This window comes from Mastomys coucha, unplaced genomic scaffold (assembly GCF_008632895.1).
Source record: "Mastomys coucha isolate ucsf_1 unplaced genomic scaffold, UCSF_Mcou_1 pScaffold20, whole genome shotgun sequence".
Taxonomy (NCBI): domain Eukaryota; kingdom Metazoa; phylum Chordata; class Mammalia; order Rodentia; family Muridae; genus Mastomys; species Mastomys coucha.
In genome coordinates this window covers 48,655,817-48,663,235 of record NW_022196903.1, presented here as the reverse complement: position 1 = coordinate 48,663,235, position 7,419 = coordinate 48,655,817, and positions in this window count along the sequence as shown.

Here is a 7,419-nt window from a genome sequence, read left to right as displayed (position 1 = left end):
GAATTTGTAGGGTTTTTGTTAATAAAGTATTTCTATAAATATTTCCCAAAACTATTTACTCTGAAAAATTTTAGAACACTGATGTGGCCCATTGATGCTTCATTAATGGTCTGCACTTCAATAGGTCTTTGTCGTTTACAAGGAATATTTTGTATGCTTCCCCTATAAAAGTGCCTTCAAGGACCAAGACCTTTTTGACTATAGCAGGATCTTGAGTGTTGGAGGAAATAATGAGCCAATACAATTCAGAAATGTGCACGAAATCAGTTTCAGGGAAAATATATTCAATAAAAACATAATTCTTTACTTTTTAAGGTTTATTTATTTATGTATTGTATGTATACAGCTGTCTTGTCTATGTTTATAACTGCACACCAGAACAGAGCACCAGGTCTCATGGGATTACAGCTATAGATGGCTGTGAGCCGCTATGTGGGTGCTGGGAATTGAACTCAGGACCTCTGTAACAGCAGCCAGTGGTCTTAACTGAGCCATCACTCTTGCCCATATTTCTTCCTTTAGAAAAACAATTGTTTATTATTTTCATGTGTGTGCTTACATATGTTTATGTGTACCCCAGGTGTGTACGTGCCTGGGGAGGCTAGGGGTCATCAGATTTCTTGCACTGGAATCACAGACAGTTGTGAGTTGCTTTATGTATGCTGGGAATGAACCTGGATCCTCTTCAAGAGCAGTGCATGTTCTTAAGCTTGGGGCCATCTCTCCAGCCCCAACATATTTCTTCTTAATGTAAAGTAATGGGTGTTCCAAATTAAAATTCAAGTCATACCACATAGAAAATTGTACAGTATATTAAATTTCCCTGATAATTCTGCTCAGTATGCAAGAGTAGCCAGTTACCATTTTTACATATATCAGTACAAAATATTTTTTTGTAATATATATGCATATATATTATACATTCAATATACATATACATTGTATATATTGTATATATTATTTTGTATATATATTGTAATATATACACACACATATATTTTTTAAATACCAAAGTATGTATTCATGCCACAGATTCTTAAAGTATGGGGGTGTATCCTTATGGGCCATGTAATAGAATATGGGTGTTGTAAAAATTTTGGCAATACTAAGAGGTTTCTAAAGGCAAAATAAAAAAAAGAAAATTAATATGAAATCAAACAAATAATGAGTCTAGAGTGTTTCTGGCAGGGCGTATGGGTTACATCCCATGATTTCACTGGCGATCAGGCTGTCTGCATACAAACATGCACACTAGTCCTGTTGTCACACTGCACGAAGTGAAGCAACATTGTTCAAAACACCATAAGGCTATGTCTCGTTATGTCCTGCAGGGCTTTTACTGTATATATAAAGTGTTGTGCTCATATAAACATAATAGTTTAGTTATGGGAAAGTTATGTTAGTATTTTCTGTTATCAAAATTCAGGGTGGAAGAAGTACACTAAAGATGTCTATAGATTGATTATAGTAGGTTAGAATGTTTGATTTTAAAAAAAAAGTTGCTATGTGAACTATTGATTTGTGTTTCAGTGAAACAAATTCTTTAAATGAATTTTCATTTGGGGTTGGGACAGAACTTCTGGCAAATTCTGAAATGGCCTTAAACCTGCTCCTGCCACTTTATACTGCATACTTATGTGAAGAGGCATTTTTAGCATTGCTCTTTATAAAATCAAAATATTGATAAATTTTGAAGAACATTAAAGACATAGTATCAAATATTAAGCCAAGACATAATTTTTTTATTTAAAAGTACACATCCTTCTTATTAGAATGCAAATTTACAAGAATGTTTGATAAATGGTAGCATTGAATGTATACCAAATAAATGTGTATAAAATTAATTTGAGACTTATTAATGTTTGACTTGTATATGTACTTTATATATACATATAATTGGAGTTGTCTTAAAATAAATAGGACCTAATGAGATTTTGGTGGAAAAAATGAAATCCTGATTATATGATGTAGTTGGAACTATTTTTTCATTGGAACATATTTTAGTATTAATCAATATATATCATCATTATACTTTTCTAGCTATTTGGAGACTTGTATAGTATATATTTATAAAGGTGATCACTTATCAAACTAACCATTATGTTTCTGGAACACTCTGCTTTGTTTTGTACAGGTAAGAAACCACAACTTGAAGGGGCTGGAGACATGCAGCTCAGGGTAGCGTGCTTGCTGACCATGTACTACGCTGCGGGAGGCTTACGCATCACCCCTTCCCAGCAAGAACCAGTTAGAAAACCTCACCGCAACCACCCAAAGCCTATTTGGCATCACTGCTTTACACTGCTTGGCAAGCTTGTTTCTCAAAGGTCTGCACAAATTGTTCTAAAGTAAACTTGGTTTCTTTAGCTAATATTTTAAGTGTGAGGGAAAGAACTTAAACAAATATGTGGATTTTTGTTACATTCCTCATGAGTTAGGGAAGCAGAACATACCACTCTCCAGTTGCACATCAGATGCCAGGCAGTTCGGACCAGTTAGGGAGTCTATTGGAGGCTGTTACTGCTGCGAGAAAATCCTCTTCCTAGACCAAGTTTGGGCAGTGCCACTGAAGTTTATGAAGTTCATTTGCTCACCCCTTCCTTACTGAAATAACGAGCTTTAAAGTGATTACTGTTTTGTAGATTCAAACCACTATTGCTTAAAAACAGAGGACAGCAAAACCGCTGGTTTGTGCTTCATCCTTTCAGATCACGTTCTGGCTCAAGAGCCGTGGGTTTGCAGTTTTATCTCCACTGAAGGTTATCTACTGCACTCGGAAAGGAAGACTGACTTTGTTTATAAGCTTCTAAGAAGTTAAAACCACTAAGATCCATTCCTAGTGATGTCTATCACTAGCAGTATACACAATGAGATGAACCCTTTTAACAAAATCTCTCAGAAAGTTCCAGGGGAAAAAAAATAGTTCTCTGGTCCCCAAGTACAGACTGATGGAGGTGATTCTTCTTTCTTTGAAATTTCCAGTTATAGGCTGGGTTACAATCCTTCGCCCTATGTGAAAACGCAGCTTTACAGTGGGGCGGAACAGGCCACTCGCTCTTAGCTGCTCTATCTCCCTTCACAACCCACAGGGTAAGAAGGCCACATCGCCAGAGAGATGACGACAGAGCTGCTTGCCCAAATAGCTTTTTCCCTTGTCATGTTTTGATGGTTCCCGCCTGTTTTCCTAAGGCAGAGGAAGATGGGTGAGCCTCTTAGGGAGGTTACTGTTTCTCTCCTGAGATGCTCTGTAGAGATGATGAACATGGGCCAGGGTGGGAAGCAGGGAGGACCCGGCTGAAATTTTGGCAAGGGCCGCAGAGTGGGCCCCACCTAAACACTGACAGAACACACGGTCCTGGTCCAAGCTGTTCCACAGATGTGAGCTGGGTGCCTCCCAGCTCCAGCTGATGTGGCTTAGTAGATGAAGTGGCATTTTCCCCTTAGGAGTCTCCAATGCTGAAATCCTCTCAGGGGATTGGCTGCTTATGATAACGCGTGCTTGAAGATAGTCCTCCACGCCCGTCTTTGGGTGACCTCATAGACAGGGGGCAGAGTGGCCTCTGAAGTCAACGTGCAGAATGGAGACTCCCGGGTGGGCGAGGTTCCCTTCCTGGTTTGGCAATCCTTATGACCCTACGGAATATGGAGAGTGGGGGTCTGGTCTCACAGCTGTGGGGTGGGAAAGAGGGAACTGAGGCAGGAGGCAAGACTGCTGGCGCAGATATTTTTTAGTTCACTGAGCGACTGCTGAGTGACAGGGGCTCCTTGCTCCCAGCAGGCGGCCATTCATGGAACATATTTTTAACGTGAATCGCAAAAGAAATAACAAAAATATGAAATGGCTAATTAGACTGCCATCTCACAAAGGCCCTGCCTGATGACAAGTTCCTTGGTCAGTCTCACCGTTTGCTAGTTTCCAAGTTGAATGAAGTCAGAGGCCATGAATCCTGGTCTCAGGCGGGGCTGCTGGGTGAGGGTTGCAGGAAAGAAGGGGATAAAGGTGGATATTCAGCAGGCCTTAATGTATTCCTAATGTTCTGGTGAGGTAAGTGTCTTCTAGAAACCTCTGGGGTGGGGGCTGGGGACGCACCTCAGTTTGAGGTGGGAGCAGCGGTCTAGACACACTGAGCAATTCTGGAGAATCTGTTCTTTGTGCAACAGTGGCAGAGTGGCCCAAAGGCTTTCTGGGAGATTTTAAACTCGGAAGCGGGTAACCCAGCTCTTGAGATCAGAAGAACGATAGCAACTTGACTCCATTAGTTTGTGTGGGAATCTATCCCTGAAGGGTATATATATATGAAAACTAAGTAAAATAAAGTTTTCTTCGTTGTTTAATGGTTTACACCTCAGTCTCCCCTTATTGAGAAGCAGAGTCCATGAAAGGCAGTATTGCTGGGTCACACTGAAAATTCTGTAAACTAAGACTGGAAGATTTACAGTGTTTGTCTGTAGCCCCACCCCACAGAGAGGAAGAAAGAAGAAGAAAGAAAGAAAGAAAGAAAGAAAGAAAGAAAGAAAGAAAGAAAGGAAGGAAGGAAGAGAAAGAAAGAAAGAAAGAAAGGAAGGAAGAGAAAGAAAGAAAGAAAGAAAGAAAGAAGGAAAGGAAGGAAGAGAGAAATAAAGAAAGAGAGAAAGAAAGGAAGGGAGGAAGGAAGAAAGAAAGAGAAAAGACAAGATGAAGAAAAAAATCTGACGTGGAAATGAAGAACCAGTGCACAGTAGAAGAGAACAGAAAGGCAAACAAACTGGCTAGCAGCCTAAGGCCAGCAGAACTGTCTTTCCCCAGCACCGTGTCTGCTTTGGTATCTGGTAACAGTTTTGCCATACAAACTACCCAAAGTTTATGGGCTCCAATGGTCATTTGTTTCCAAGAAGCCTCCCCTGGCCTGCAGATCACCTCTGATCCAGGTCTCATTTATCTCTAGGACTATTTACATATTCACGTATTTAATTGTCCAGTGCCAGTAACAGAGCAGAATGAAATTAACTCTTTTTGGGCAAGTGTTCTCCCACTGAGCCCTGCCCCCCCCCCCCCCCCCCCCCCCCCCCCCCCCCAGCCCTACTGCTTTTGAGTTCTCGCCTCCCTCCTCTCCCCTTCCTTCTTTCCTTTTGTGGGATTAGAGATCGAGCCCAGGGCCTTGTAGATAAGAAACACGCGTGCTGCCAGTCACACCCCTTTCCCTTCTCCTTAGATCTCAGTTACTTGATGCCAGAAAACTGAATCAGTGAATACACATCACTTAGAGCAGAGCTTGCTGATGAAGCTCAATCAGATTGGTTCAGATACAGGAGTAAGAACTAAAGACACGTTATTGTCTCTCAGGGGAGGGAACATTTTTATTCTGACAAGTAAACTTACAGAACTTGTACTTTCAAATGCAAAGAGATAGGGATAATGAAGCTATAAAACCACAGAAGCCAGTGGTCCTCCATGCCACCATTTCTGTTTCTGTGACCCGACTCCCCCTGACAGCAGCTCCTCTATGAATGTGACTGTAGGCTGTGTGGACCTGAATGGACTTCTGTTATTCATGCCCCTGATATGCAGACACTTAGAGGGATCAATCAGTAGGTCAGCCAATCAGTCAATCAGTCAATCAATCAACCAATCAATCTGTCTATAAACAAAGATAGAGTGAGGAAGATAATGCCCAAGTGTGGCTTTATTAGAATTGTTATTGCTGGCAAGTAGCAATGGTTCTGCCTTAGGGCATGAAAGACTGGCTACTGTCCCACTTCTCAGATCCTACTGATCTGTTGGATGTGAAACACATGCAGCTTTTTCTAAATATATTTTACCAATGAAAGAAAATCTGAAAGCTAAAGCCAGGAAGGTGTTTTCTGTGTTTCCTTCAGCAGATGAGTCCACAGGGGGAAAAAACAAAACAAAACATTGTGAATAGTGTTGGCTGCTTATTTGAAATAAAGGGCATAGATTACCAGTCTCTTGAACAGCTCTTGCCAATAAAAGGTTAGGACTGTTCTGGCTTCCAGAACCTGTGTCTCAGGAAGGAATCATCTGAGATAACATAGAAAAAGAATTTTATTTCTTGTTGAACATCTTGAAATTCCTATTCTCTGCTTTTCCTCTTAAATCTCAATGTTGGTTTTGCTGAGGTTTTCATATAAAATTTTAGAGCTTTAATTGCATTTCTGCAGCTTGTCACCTTTGAGCTTTATGTACTTTCTGGATCAAGAAGTGTCTTTGTAATAATGAGGAAAATATAGACAGATGTTTGTTCTTATCTAGCCTGAAAACAGATTGGAGGGTCCAGCCTAAATGGGAAGGTGGCCTTGTGCTCTGAGCAGAGGCCTGTAACCAGGAACTATGGACTATCAACAGAGTCTAATGGAATGGTCAACCTAGAAAGCCCCTTTCAACCTCTGCAGCACTTAACATGATTGTCCAGTAAAATATTAGCCCCAAGGCCACTACTGGGTGGGAGGTCAGAAAAACTGGCTAATTTGGGACCCACTAGATTAAATGGGCCACAGCATCATTGAGATGAATGCAAGTCAAGGAGCTTCCTGTGACTGCCTCAGGAATGTGTGCCTGAGTCTTAGGCTGGAGAGCTCTTATAGACTCCTGAATCAATTATTTTCTCCAGGACAGGGTCAGTGTACCCAAAGGAGAATGGCTAAGAGCTTTTCTGAGGTTCCACAAGTTATATGTTCATCACAGTTGGAGTTCGTCTGGGAAAGTGGGGGCCTTATCTACATCATTGGATGAAATATCTGGGCAATTGGCTCCCAATGCTCTTAAATAAGACTGTTATATTTTGTTTTGTGTTGGGTTCCTGAGTGTGTGTGTGTGTGTGTGTGTGTGTGTGTGTGTGTGTGTGTATAAGGAGAAAGAAAGAGAAAGAGTAATTGGCATTATTATAGAAATTAATGGAATATATGCAAACACATTTGCAAACCCTGTCTCAATGCCAAGCTCTGTACTGAGTACCATAAGGGATAACAGAAAAGAGTAAGTTACAACACAATTCCACAGATGCAATAGTCTACTAAGTGACTATAAATAAACCCATTTGTGAATAATTGGCAGGTAGGTCTGCATGGCAATAATTGTCCCTGGGACTATGGAACGAAGCAGGAAGGTGGAAAAGATATGGAGGATTGGAGACGTGATTGTGAGAATTTGCAGAATTTTATCATCAATGTATTAAAGTCCCTGAATCTGGGATTTGCTTGGGTAGTAAGAGCCACAGAAGGCACTTGAGTTGAGAAATGGGGGTGTGTGTTTGTACTTGAGTGGTCTGTGTCTGCACACATATATGTGTTGTGTAAACATTTGCAGTCATGTCAGGGGGAATTAAGAAGGTATCCAATGGGAAGCAGAAGTGTTGTGGGCTGGGCCTGCCTCAGACTTTCACTGAGGTCTAAGAAGGAACTAAGATTTGTGTGTAAAACCTG